Source organism: Tinamus guttatus, unplaced genomic scaffold (genome assembly GCF_059628265.1).
Source record: "Tinamus guttatus ecotype Peru unplaced genomic scaffold, ASM5962826v1 Tinamus_guttatus_pri_ptg000537l, whole genome shotgun sequence".
Classification (NCBI taxonomy): domain Eukaryota; kingdom Metazoa; phylum Chordata; class Aves; order Tinamiformes; family Tinamidae; genus Tinamus; species Tinamus guttatus.
In genome coordinates this window covers 150108-162333 of record NW_028289071.1, presented here as the reverse complement: position 1 = coordinate 162333, position 12226 = coordinate 150108, and positions in this window count along the sequence as shown.

Genomic DNA, 12226 nt, shown 5'->3' with positions numbered 1-12226 from the left:
TGAGTGCTTTTTTTATTGAGATATGTTTGGACATTTTATGAGCTGCTTCAAATATTATTGTGTATTTTTTTCCACATTATTTTGTTATGTTACCCTTCCAGGGGATGCTGTCCTTATCCTCTCCACTGCACTCTGCATTTAACTCCTTCACCTTCCCTTCCCTTGGATATGGATCGTGAGGTCATTGCTGCCTGAGTGCCTGATTGGCCAGCAACAGGGGCATGGGTGGGACATGTGCTTTTCATGTCATTCCTCATAGGATAGCTCATAGGCCAGAAGCTGGCACATTTGATGAAATCTTGATCTTGAATCTGTTTTGTTATCAAAAAGAGGCCTCTGTGGACATTTTTCTCACGCCTTTCCTTGGGAGTGAGATTACCTCTGTCTCGTCCAACAGCCGTTGCTCCCAATCTGCAGTCAGAACATACTTGGAAACTCCTGACATGCTACAGACCCAAAGGTGATATTAAAACAGGTGTACATATGAAGAAGAGAAACCCAGTACAGACCACACAGGCAACTCAAGCAAGCTCCCTGCTGCCGGACAGGTGTCATTCCTACAGCACACAAACCCTGGAAATCAGAGATTCCTAACACTGCAGGCCTATATGCAGGCCTGCTGGGACAGGGGTGGCCTCTCCAAGTTAATTCTTCACCAGATATAAGCTGCTGGTCTATCAGGGACTCAAAATGAGATGTCATCACAGTCACCTTCATAGCCATATCCTTGCTCCTGGCCTGTAAACCTCTGAGAAATAAATTAACCTCACTGTAACTTTTCCCTTGCAGGCCAAGCTCCCCTTCACCCTGGCTGCTGCCAGGAAGCGCTGGGCCCAGGGACGCCAGCAATTACTTCTTATTTGGATTTTTCTCTATACACTTTTTTATTAGCATTTATTGTTGTTAACATTGTTGTTGCTTTTATTGTTGTTATTGTTGATTATATTGTTGTAATTTTTCTTGTTATTGTTTATTATACTGTTATTTTTGTTGTTGTTTAAATATATATTCCTGTATCATTGATTAAGTGTTGTGTGTTGTTTCCAAGCGATCTCCAGCACTAAAATCATCCCCACCCAAGATGTACGTTTGTGGCACTCAGATTTCAGACCCTAGGGGCAAGCGAGGGCCAGGAAATGGTCCCTCTAGGACTTTCCCTCACATGTGGCCCTGGCTATGCCACAGTCCCTTTGCCATCTATTTTCTTTTTCTTCTTCTTTTACTTATTCCACTTTTTCTCTTTACATTTTCCTTTTCTCATTTAATTATTTTTCTCCCTCTCTTCTTCCTCTTCTTCACCTTTTTCTTTTTCTTCCCTTTTTTCCTTTTTCTTTCTTTTTTCTTTTCCTTTCTCTTTTTTCTTTTTTCCTTTTCTTTCTTTTTCTTTTTTCTTTCTTCTTTTTCTCTTTCTCTCTTTTTCTTTCTTTTTCTCTCTCACTCTCATTCTTTCCCCTTTCTTTCTCTCTCTTTCTCTCCCCCTTTCTTTCTCTCTTTCTCTGTCTCTCACTCTCTTTCCTTCTTTCCTTTTTTCTTTCTTTCTGCTTTCGTTTTTTCCATTTTTCTTTCCTTCTTTCTTTCCTTCTTTCTTTGTCCCCTCTTTCTCCTTCTGACTCTTATTCCATATCTGCTTATTCCTGTGGCACACCTTCATACAGTTATTCATACAGCTTATTCCTTGCTACCTACAGTGTCATTCTGCACAGCCGTGTCCCGTTCAGCATGGCTTCAGAACAAAACCTTCCCTCTCTATGAGGAGGGCAGCCTCACAACACCTGCTTGCCCTGCTTCATTCCCTCCCAACAATTATACCAGCCCCCTCACACCTTGCTACTAGCAGCGTCACCCTGCTCATTCACCTCCCACAAAATACAGGCCTCACAGCTAAAACCACTAACCATTGCATGCTTAGTGAAGACCCAAACATTGCCCCTGTTTCCTATCATCCCTTCCCAGCACAGGCACCACAGATGCTCACACATTTCCCCTACCAGCATTACCCTACTAAAAAGCTACCTCCAACACCCACACATTGCACACAAAATCTCTGTTAACAACATACTTGCCTCCAGCACTTGCTCCACACACTTGCTCCAGCACTTGGGTGGCAGGGGTTGCACTGCTTGCTTTTGGAGGGTTTTCCCATGTGCGAAGGGGATCTCCTGCTCCATCTGCTCCTGGCTTTACCGTTCCTATCCGAGTGTCAGGAACTCACCTTCTTTAGCAAGTGACCATTGCAGTGCTGGGCAGAGCAGCTACAGATGCTTGCTGCTGCTGCTGAGGGCACATTTGTGCCTGCTCTGCCCTCTGCAGCCCTAGGAAGCCCTGGCAGGGGCAGCAGTGCAGGAGCCGCACCAAGGCTGCTCTCAGCCACAGCACATGGCGCCTGCAAGGTGCGCGGCAGGACAAGAGAAGGAACCCAGCAGCACAAGGGGCTCCCAGGCCTCCACCAACTCACAAGGGCTCTGCTGAGGACACGCACACCTGGCCCCAGGGCACAACTGCCCTTTGTGCTCATTGCACTACCAAGGAACATGTCTTGACCACGGAAAACAAAACTTTCTCGAGTCCATGGGGCTGTAAGGGTAGAAGGGGAGCAGGTAAGAAAGATGAAGGCGTTCAAGGCTGCTTGCAGGGGTGGAAGCAGAGCCCCAAGGGGAGCCCGGCCTCTGGGCAGGCAGCCGCCAGCAGCGCCATGGGGCTGCGTGAGGAGCCCTCCTTGGCCCCCAGCAAGCCCAAGGCCACGCACTGCTCTCTGCCGCCAGGCTCATCAGTGCCAGGGGGAGTCCAGCACACGCAGACCCTTCCTCACGGCGGCCCCCCTGGCCCTGCCGCTGCCCTCCTCCCCGCACGGAGCAGTGGAACATCCCAGAGGGGCAGTTATCGCCACGGGAACACGGATGCTTCCCAGGGCTGCGCCTCACAGTGGCCCCAGTGCTGGCCACGCAGCAGCAAGGCCAGGTGAGCAGCAGGGCCGCGCAGCACCAGGGGCCACCCGTGGTGCCCATGAGATGCAGGGGAGCTACAGGGCTGCAGGGCAGCCTGCGCGATGCCTCCAGGGGAGGCCCCAAAGCCACCGCGCGACACTTGGTGTTCATGGCTGCAAATGTAAACAATTCCATTCTGTTGAAGACTTAGGAGAGTGAAAGAAAATGGATAACACTGGGCTTGAGGACATGGATTGGGAGAGCTATGGTTGCAGCGGACAGGTACTGTGCGCACCGGCAGAGGCTGCGCGGGGACGGCTGGCGTTTGGCTCTGCGAGAGCAGCCGCAGGGCTGGTGGCAGAGGTGGCAGCGGCTCTGGCAGGCCTGGGTGCTGGGGAAGAGCTGCACCAGGGCCAGGAGCGGCCAAGGCCTCGGGGGCTGCTGCCTGAGCCTGGCGCCCTGGCTCTGTGCACCGCGTGCCCCGCGCATGCAGGGGACACGAGGCCCCGCGCACAGAGCCAGCGCTGCCACCATGACCGTCCCCACAAGCTCTCCTACTGTTTTCCAGACTCCTGGCACCTGGAGCCTGGATGGCTGCAGCATCGAGGAGCCCATGGAATGGGAGAGTTGGACCTGCAGCGTCCAGGTAGTGCCCCCGCTGCACGGGGAAACCTGGAGCAGGTCCTTGCCCGTTCCTGCTTTCCTGCTTCCTGCTGCAGGAAGAGGGACCCTGGGGCCAGCCTTACCTTGCTCTGGCACCTGTCCTGGAAACACTTCCTTCTCTCTCACAGGCTCTGCACACAGATCAGGGCCCTGCATTGAATGATCCGGAGCCAATGGAGTGGCTCAGTTCTGGCAGCAGCCAGGTACAGCACCCACAGCCACTGGATGCGCTTGTGCTTCCTCCTCTCCACGCAGTGCCCCTACCAAAATCTCCTGTTCTCTTCCAGGCTGGGGACACCAATGGGCTGGTCGGCTGCAGCCAGGAGGAGCCCACGGAATGGGAGAGCTCCGGCTGCAGCCCCCAGGTATGGCCCCTGCTGCCGGCTGCACGGGCAGAGCTGGGGCTGTGCCCGGCCCCTTGGCGCTGCTCCGCGCTGCCTTTGGGGAGCAGCCGCGCGGGAGCCTGGCCCAGGTGTGCGGGCGCTCTGGCGGGCCGCGGCGCCGGGGCAGAGCTGCACAGGGCGCAGGAGCGCCCAAGGCCTGGGCACCTGCTGCCTCAGCCCCTCTGCCGGCCTCTGGGCTGCGCTGGCCACGCCGAGCCTCTGCCAGGGCACCAATGACGGCAGCGCTGCTGCCAAAGAGCCCGCGCAGCCACCAAAGAGCCTGTGCTCCACAGGAGCCCCCGAGCCGCTCCTCGGCCCTGCTCACGCCTCCTTTTCCCTTGCAGGCCAAGCTCCCCTTCACCCTGGCTGCTGCCGGGAAGATCTGGGCCCAGGGACTCCAGCCATAACGTCTTATTTGGATTTTTCTTTATAGACTTTTATAGTAGCATTTATTGTTGTTAATATTGTTGTTGGTTTTATTGTCATTATTGTTGATTATATGATTGTAATTTTTCTTGATATTGTTTTTAGGTTGTTATTTTTTGTTGTTGTTTAAATATATATTCCTGTATCATTCTTTTTTGTGTTGTGTGGTGTTTCCAAGTGAGGTCAGGCACAGAAATCATCCCCATTGCACATGTGTGTGTATAGCCCTGAGATTTCAGCCCCTAAGGGCAAGTGGGGGCCAGCAAAGTTTCCCTCTAGGATTTCCCTTCACACGTGGCCCTTGGGATGCCACAGCCCATTTTCCACCCTTTTTCTTTTTTTATTCTTTTTCACTTCTTTTTCTCTTTTTCTACTCTGCTTCTTTTTTCTTTTCTTTACATTTTTTTTTCTTCTTTAGCATTCCTTTTTTCTTTTCCTCTTCTTTATTTTTATCTTTTTTTTACTCTTTTTTATTCCAATTCTTTTTCTTTTTATTTGTTTTTATTCTCTTTTTTCCTACCTTTTTTCTTCTTTTATTTCCTCCAAGGGTTGTTCCCTGGGAGAACACTGTGGCAGAGAAAAGGAGTGTAGGACATGACTGAACCAAAGAGCATTCCCCACGGGCAGCAGGGACCGCAGCTCTGCTCCACACTCAGGTGCTCCCCTTCTAAACGCCTGCACTCAAGCAGTGCCAGGAGAGGACAAGCTCATCCTCAGGAGAGCAGGCATTGCTCTCTGGAAAGGAAGGGAGCCTCCAAGGCCAGGCCTGCAAAGGAACAATTCTTCTTTTCCAGCAATGTGTATCCATTCCAATGCCAGGCTGTGGAATTTCTTGCACCTGTAGGGAATAATTGTATGATTCCTGACAAAAGGGGACAAGCAAGGGCCACAAGGATGATCAGGGGCCTGGAACATCTGCCCTATGAGGAGAGGCTGAGGGAGCTGGGCCTGTTCAGCCTGGAGAAGAGAAGGCTGAGAGGGGATCTAATCAGTGTATATAAATACCTCAAGGGAGGGAGTGCAGAGGACGGTGATGGTGTCTTTTCAGTGGTGGCCACTGATAGGACTAGAGGAAATGGCCAGAAACTGAAACACCAAAAATTCCATAGGAACTTAAGGAAAAACTTCTTAACAGTGAGGGTGACAGAGCACTGGAACAGGCTGCCCAGAGAGGTTGTGGAGTCTCCTTCTCTGGAGGTCTTTAAAACCCACTTGGATGCAGTCCTGTGCCACGTGCTCTAGGTGTCCCTGCGTATGCAGGGGGGTTGGACTAGATGATCTCTAGAGGTCCCTTCCAACCCTAAGCATTCTATGATTCTATGATTCTATGAAGCAAGGAAGAAGACAAGGAGGTTGTTGGCAGATGTCATGGTGTGATGGGGAGGTGCAATGCCTGGTTGGGGCGATGAGGGGAGGACACTGGATATTGTCTCCCTCGTCTTCAGCGAGCCCTTTGATACTGTCTCCCATCACAGCCTCCTCGATAAGCGCAGGCAGTGTGGGCTAGATGAGGTGGTTAGGTGCATTGAGAAGGGGCTGAACTGGGCAGAGCTCAGAGGCTCTTGAGCAGCCTGAGGATAGCGCCGTGCGCAGGGCTCAGGACTGGCTGCACTCTTGTTCAGCCTGCTCAGCACTGTCAGGGATGAAGGCACAGAGGGCTCCCTCCGCATGTTGGCTGGTGATGCACAAGTGGGAGGACACTGGGACCGTACATACTTTCACCGATCCCTCACATATCTCTAAATGTCTGATTAGTTTGATCATTTTGAAAGTCAGCTTTTATTCAGATGATCTGCACATCTGCACTTTCCATGGTTTTAGTCTTCCTCCTCCCCTTGCTCTTTATCATTCAGGCACCTCTCAACTCTTCACTTGCTGCTTTGAGGTTCAGGGAGTCTTTCAGGAGACTCTTGTTGTCTCTTAACCAGCTCCTTCACCATGTGTCTATCCAGACTTTACCTATCTGTTTGTGAAAAGCAGTTCAAGGAAGGTTATTCCTTGTAGGCTGTGAAGCTCCTTGGAGGCAACTCGGGATTCAACCTACAGTTGAGGTTTGGATTTTGTTTCCTATTGACATAGGATCCAGGTTATTTTGTTTTATCATACGTAATACTTTTACATGTTTGCAGCTAGTTGAGGTGGGAATTGGTGCACGTGAGCTGTAACATTCAGCTACTGGGAAGAGGAAAAAATCAATTTGATTTTATCCAGGGTGATCCAAGGTCCCAGTGGCTGATGAGAGAAGTGGCAGGGCTGGGGAGCTGAGCAAGAAGGTTCTTCATACAGGTCTCCCCTCAAAAGCACTACTTTTCACACATGTCCAGACTTCATTAGGAGACACTCTAGGAAGTGGAGAAAGTGCATATGGCTGATTCAGAAATTGGAAGAATAAAGAAAGCTCAAAAAAAAAATAGCCATGTTTCTTTTCCAGGTGCTCATTGTAATTAGTCTAATGTTAATACACTCCTTTCCAACTAGCTATAGAAGATTTGAAAACTGAAGAAAATTATGGCAAGAATCATGGCTCCTGAGGGGTTTTGCATTTGACTGACCCTTTGGGAGTAGTTGGTGCTGAGCCGATGAACCACCAATGCTGAGAGGAGACTGAAGAAACTTCTCAAGAAGTTCAAGTCAGAAGCACATCCTTAAGTTTCTTGGAAAGTTAATGGCTCCCACTGTGGTTCATTACCAAGCAAAGCCTCCCCAGGGGCTGATTAGAGCACAGAGTTGGAAGTCATGATTAAAAGTAGGAAAATGCAAAGTGCAGGTTCCTCTGATGCCAAGTCAACCCTACATGTGTGTTTTCAAGCAGATTGACCAAACAGAGGCCCAGTCCCCAAGTAGGGACATCCTTTCCATCATGCTTTGCCCAAGGCTTTTTGTTGGAGCAGTGTATAGGTGCGGGTGTTCAAGGCCTAGAGCAGGACACTGATCTAGGACACCCTGTGTGCCAGGGGGAAAGCAGGCAAGGAGGCCCTGTTGCCAGAAGGAAGAAGTGTCTTCTTCTAGGCCTCAATGGCAGACACACCAGCCATGGCCAAGAGAACACAGACCTAGTTCTTGAGGAGGTTTTTGGTTGTGGCCCTGCCCTCGGCTGTCTCCCCTTTGGGCTGTCCCACATTTTCCCATTCCTGTGCCTGTTTCCCTGCAGCTTGTAGACACCCAGGCTGCTTCCCCACCTTGTTCCCAGGTCCCCTCCAGGTGACCTCTTGCACCACAGAACTGGTCTTAAGTGACATTTCTCTTTTCTTCAAGTCAAGTCTGAACTTCTGTAAGCAGTTTGTGACTCTTTCCCCTTCGCCATTTCTTTCCCACTACCAGAACAACTTCCATCACCCCTGAAACCACCCTGCAGGCAGTCACAGGCTCCTGCTCTCTTCCCATTAGCTCTAACAGTTCAGCAGGCTAAAGAAAGTCATGGCCCTCAGCTTTTCCATGCAGCTCATGTGCTGACCAAGCCTGTAAAAGCAACTTCACCCCTCCAGAAGGGCCTGACTCTGGGGAGGCCATGTCAGGTACTGACCCATAGACAAAAAAAAAAAAAAAAAAAATCAGTAGAAGCCTTAACTTCTTTGCACTGAACAAACACAAACCCTCTCCTCACAGTGAGGCAAGTGGTGCTCCAGCCCCCAACCACCTTGGAGGCCTGACACTGAACTCACTTCATGTGATGAGCAGAGTTCTTCTACAGAGAGCCCCAATTGAATGCAGTATCTAGAGGTACTCTAATGAGTACAGAGTAGGGGGACTCCTGTTCATGCAGTCCAGGACACTGTGGCCTCCAGAGCATGTTGCTGGTTCACATGCAGCTTGCTGCCCACAAAGGTCCTTCTCCAAAGAGCTGCTGCCCAGCCGGACATTCCGCAGTCCATATTACTGTAAGGGTTGGTCTCTCCTAAGGGCAGGACCTGGTTTTTGTCCTTATTGGAACACCATCCCTACAAAGTAGATAATACTATCCTGTGTAGCCAAGCTGATCTCCCAAGGCGTGTTCTAGTTTTAATGAGCATCAGAATGGACCATCCTTGGGCTGGGTGGCTGTGCTCCTTAAAGACCTGCCGGCTTTCCTAAGCTCCAACCCCCTTTCAGATTGTCAGATTCCCTCGCCCGGAGGGAGCCTACGCAAGCTCTCCCCTAGACCTTGATCCATCCCATGCAAGAGCTCCTTCCATCGGAGCTGTCCCTTCACATTAAGGACATTCACCCTCCTCTTCCCCGCTCACCTTTCTTCCTGCGGAGCTTGTCCTCTGCCATCACAGCCTTCTAGTCATGTGAGTGCTCTCAAAGCATCTCAATTATTCCAGCTGTGTTTCAGTGCAGTGACAGCTTGTTCCTCTCCATCTGTTCGCCTCTGTGCCCCAGGCTGCATGCACTTGTGTGCGATATTGGGGCTGGAGAGCCTCAACTGTGGCACAAAGGAGGATCTGAAATGGAGAAACCTGTTACCAAGAGCCAAGGACACCGTGTGTGCAATGGCCCCACTTGACAGCGGGGACATGCTTGTGTAGAGAGCACTTGTCAGGGTTATGCTGAAACGAGGTTCCCACAAAGAGAGCAAAATCTGGAATGCCCAAGGCCAGGGAGAAACAGGAGAGGGATTTGCCTCCTAGGGGCAATTAATGGCAAGTTGGGCCTGTGACAGAGGGGAACCCCTCTCCAGGAAGGACAAGGTGCCACTGAAGAAGCCCCTGGACCTGGGCAGGCTGTGATTTACCACACGGAGGTCATCGTTAGCCCATTTCCCTCATGTAAGGGTGTGAAGAGTTTCCCGAGAAGGAGAGCTACAAGATTTTAAGGGTGAGGCTACTAGAGAAGAGACCCCTTTCCACCACTGGATGACAAGGACAATGTTAGTGATGTTCACAGGGTCTCTGGATGGCAGTCCAAGCCAGGACCTTCTTCACTGGTGCATTGTCCTTCAGGGAGGTCAATTCAGCTCTGTCGCAGGCCCCAAGGTGCTGCAGAGGGAGCTCAGGCAGCAAAACTCTCTCCTGCCAAGACTGAGCAACCCAGCTCTGTTTCCCCCTAGCCCTGGGCTCTGCAGGCTTTGCTCTCTTAGTGGAACTCCTCTCTCACCATCACGTTGCCACTTGCTCTCCATGACAGCATGCCCGTGCTCTGAAGTGCAGCCACCAGAAACGCTGTGTCCTTGGCCCTTGGTAGAACAAGTTTCACCATCACCAACCTGTTCTCGGCACCACAGCTGAGGCTTTGCAATGGAAACATGCACAAGTGCATAAAGCTTGGGGCAGAGAGCGGAGCAGATGGAGGTGCCCATCTGACTGAGAAATATTGCTGAGGTGTAGTGGAGTCTCACACATGATTCTACATCTCATACAGTAGCAGGGTAGGAGATCTTCAGGAGTGGGCAGAGGATGATGAGCAAGGGGGCGGCCCTTAGTGTGAAGGGGCAGCTCAGATGTGTGGAGCTCTTTGAACATGAGGGCTAGGTCCTGAGTTCAAGCTTGTAGGTGACAAGGGTGAGAGCACAGTGGGAGTGACCAAGCACCCAGGCAGGGTGAGGAGGTGGGTACAGTCCCCTTTAAGCAATGTGAGCAAGAGTGCAGCTCAAAGGGCACCCCATGTGCACACATCCTCCCAGCACTGGCTGCAAAGCTGTGGGAATAGTTAGCCTTGGGGACTGGCTGGCTCCTGCAATGATCTCCCAGGAGCTGGGAGAGGACCGAGGAGGCAGCAGTGCCCTGGTGCCCAGCACATGTCAGCACCTTCACCTCGCAAACCACAGGAGGACTCACGTCCTTCCTCCCCGCACTCCTCCCAGCAACCAACTCCTTCCAAACAGGCTGAGGGAGCCTGAGGCCTCCTTGTCCACCCAGAGGACATGTCCCAGATAGATAGGCTCCCATCAACACTGCCAGCTGCTTGTTCCCAAGTGCCTGTCCCAGGAACCATTCTCTGGAGGGGACTGTTCACTTGTGACAGTCACAGGCAATGCAGGGCCAAGAGGATGGCGCCAGCCATGTTCTAGCATTGCCTTGAACAAGCTGCTTGTAAGGAGCAGAAATGGCCAGACCCCATGGGTATCCCTGCAGCCAGCTGTAGGGAGCAGCCTGGGGATGTGCTTGAGTTCAGCACCAAGAAAGTATGGGTGCAGCAGCAGGGCTGGTCATCACTGGTGCTGGTGAGGCAGGGGTGGGAGAGTTCTTGGCAGGTTCCCTTCTCCCAAGGGGAACATGGGGGCTTCCATGTGTGCCCATCCCTGCACCCGCACACGGCTCCCTGGCTCCACTGTGCAGACAGCACCCAGGGCAGGGTGCTCAGCCCTGGGGAAATGTCCCTCTGACATGGTCCCCATGACAGCCCGCACTGCCCTGTCCCCCCACAAACCCTGCTGGGCCCAGCCTTGTACCACGTTGGGGTTGGTGCAGAGCCGTCCTTGGCCTCTGAGCTGGGAGGGAGGCTGGGCAGGGCCGGCTGGTCCTCTGGCTACAGGCACCGAGGGCGGCAGGAAGGAGCTGCCCAGGCAGCCAAACACTGACACTGAAGGTGACCTCAGTGACTCTCCAGGCTCCCTTCCCTGGGCCTCCCGGGTCCCCACTGCCTCTTGTGGGACTGCAGAGCTCTCCCTAGCCTGCACATTCATTGTTTTTGCCCTTTCCATTTGGGTGGCTCCCCTTGAGTTTCTGAAGCTCCATTCACTGCTAGGAACATGGTGCCCTTGGAGATGCCCTGTGCTCTCCTGGAGGCTCCATATCCATCTTCAGCCCTGCCACATGGAAGATAGTGCTTGACCATTCACCACCTGCAGGAGCTCTGAGCACCCACAGTGAGAACTGAATCCAACCCTCCTTCCCTAACACATCATCCATGAGACCATTGTCTGGAGGCCCTGGAGAGCCCTGAGAAAGAAACAGACACTTTGATGGGAAGTCCCTGAGCACATTTTAGAATCTGACTTTGGAAGGAGAGGCCAACCTTCAGGTACTGCAGTGAGGAAATCCACTTTTATTTGAGTGAAGCCAGGACTGACACAGAAACACAAGGACAGACATACTTACAGCAGGTATGGCAATTACACAGAGCTGGATCATGCTTCTGGCAAAGCAGGATGCATTCAAAAACTTATGTAAAAAAATCATTATAAACACAGAGAGAATGCTCAAAGCACAGAACTGTCTGAGATGCATTAGGAACCACTTGTTAGAAAGGACAGGGAGCTTATTTCCAGCACCGACTGAGCCAGTTTCATTAGGGCATTCTTGAGATCCTTGTTCCTCATGCTGTAGATGAGGGGGTTGACCATTGGACGCACCACTGCATACAGAACAGCCACCACCAGATTCAGAGATGGGGAGGAAATGGAGGGGGGCTTCCCGTAGGCAAACGTGCCACTGCTGAGAAACAGGGAGACCACGACCATGTGCGGGAGGCACTGGAAAAGGCTTTGTGCCGGCCCTGCTCAGAGGGGATCCTCAGCACAGCTCTGACGATCTGTACGTAGGAAACCACAATGAAAACAAAACACCCAAAGGCTAAACAGACACTAACCCCAAGAAACCTGACTTCCCTGAGGTAGGAATCTGAGCAGGAGAGCTTGAGGATCTGGGGGATCTCACAAAAGAACTGCTCCACCACATTGCCTTGGCAGAGGAGTAGGGAAAATGTGTTCCCAGTGTGCAGGAGAGCATGGAGGAAGCCACTGGCCCAGGCAGCTGCTGCCATTTTGACACAAGCTCTGCTGTCCATGAGGGTCCCATAGTGCAGGGGTCTGCAGATGGCCACAAAGCGGTCATAGGCCATGACAGTGAGGAGAGAAAGTTCTGCTGAAAACAAAAATGCTACCAGAAAGACCTGGGTAGCACATCCTGA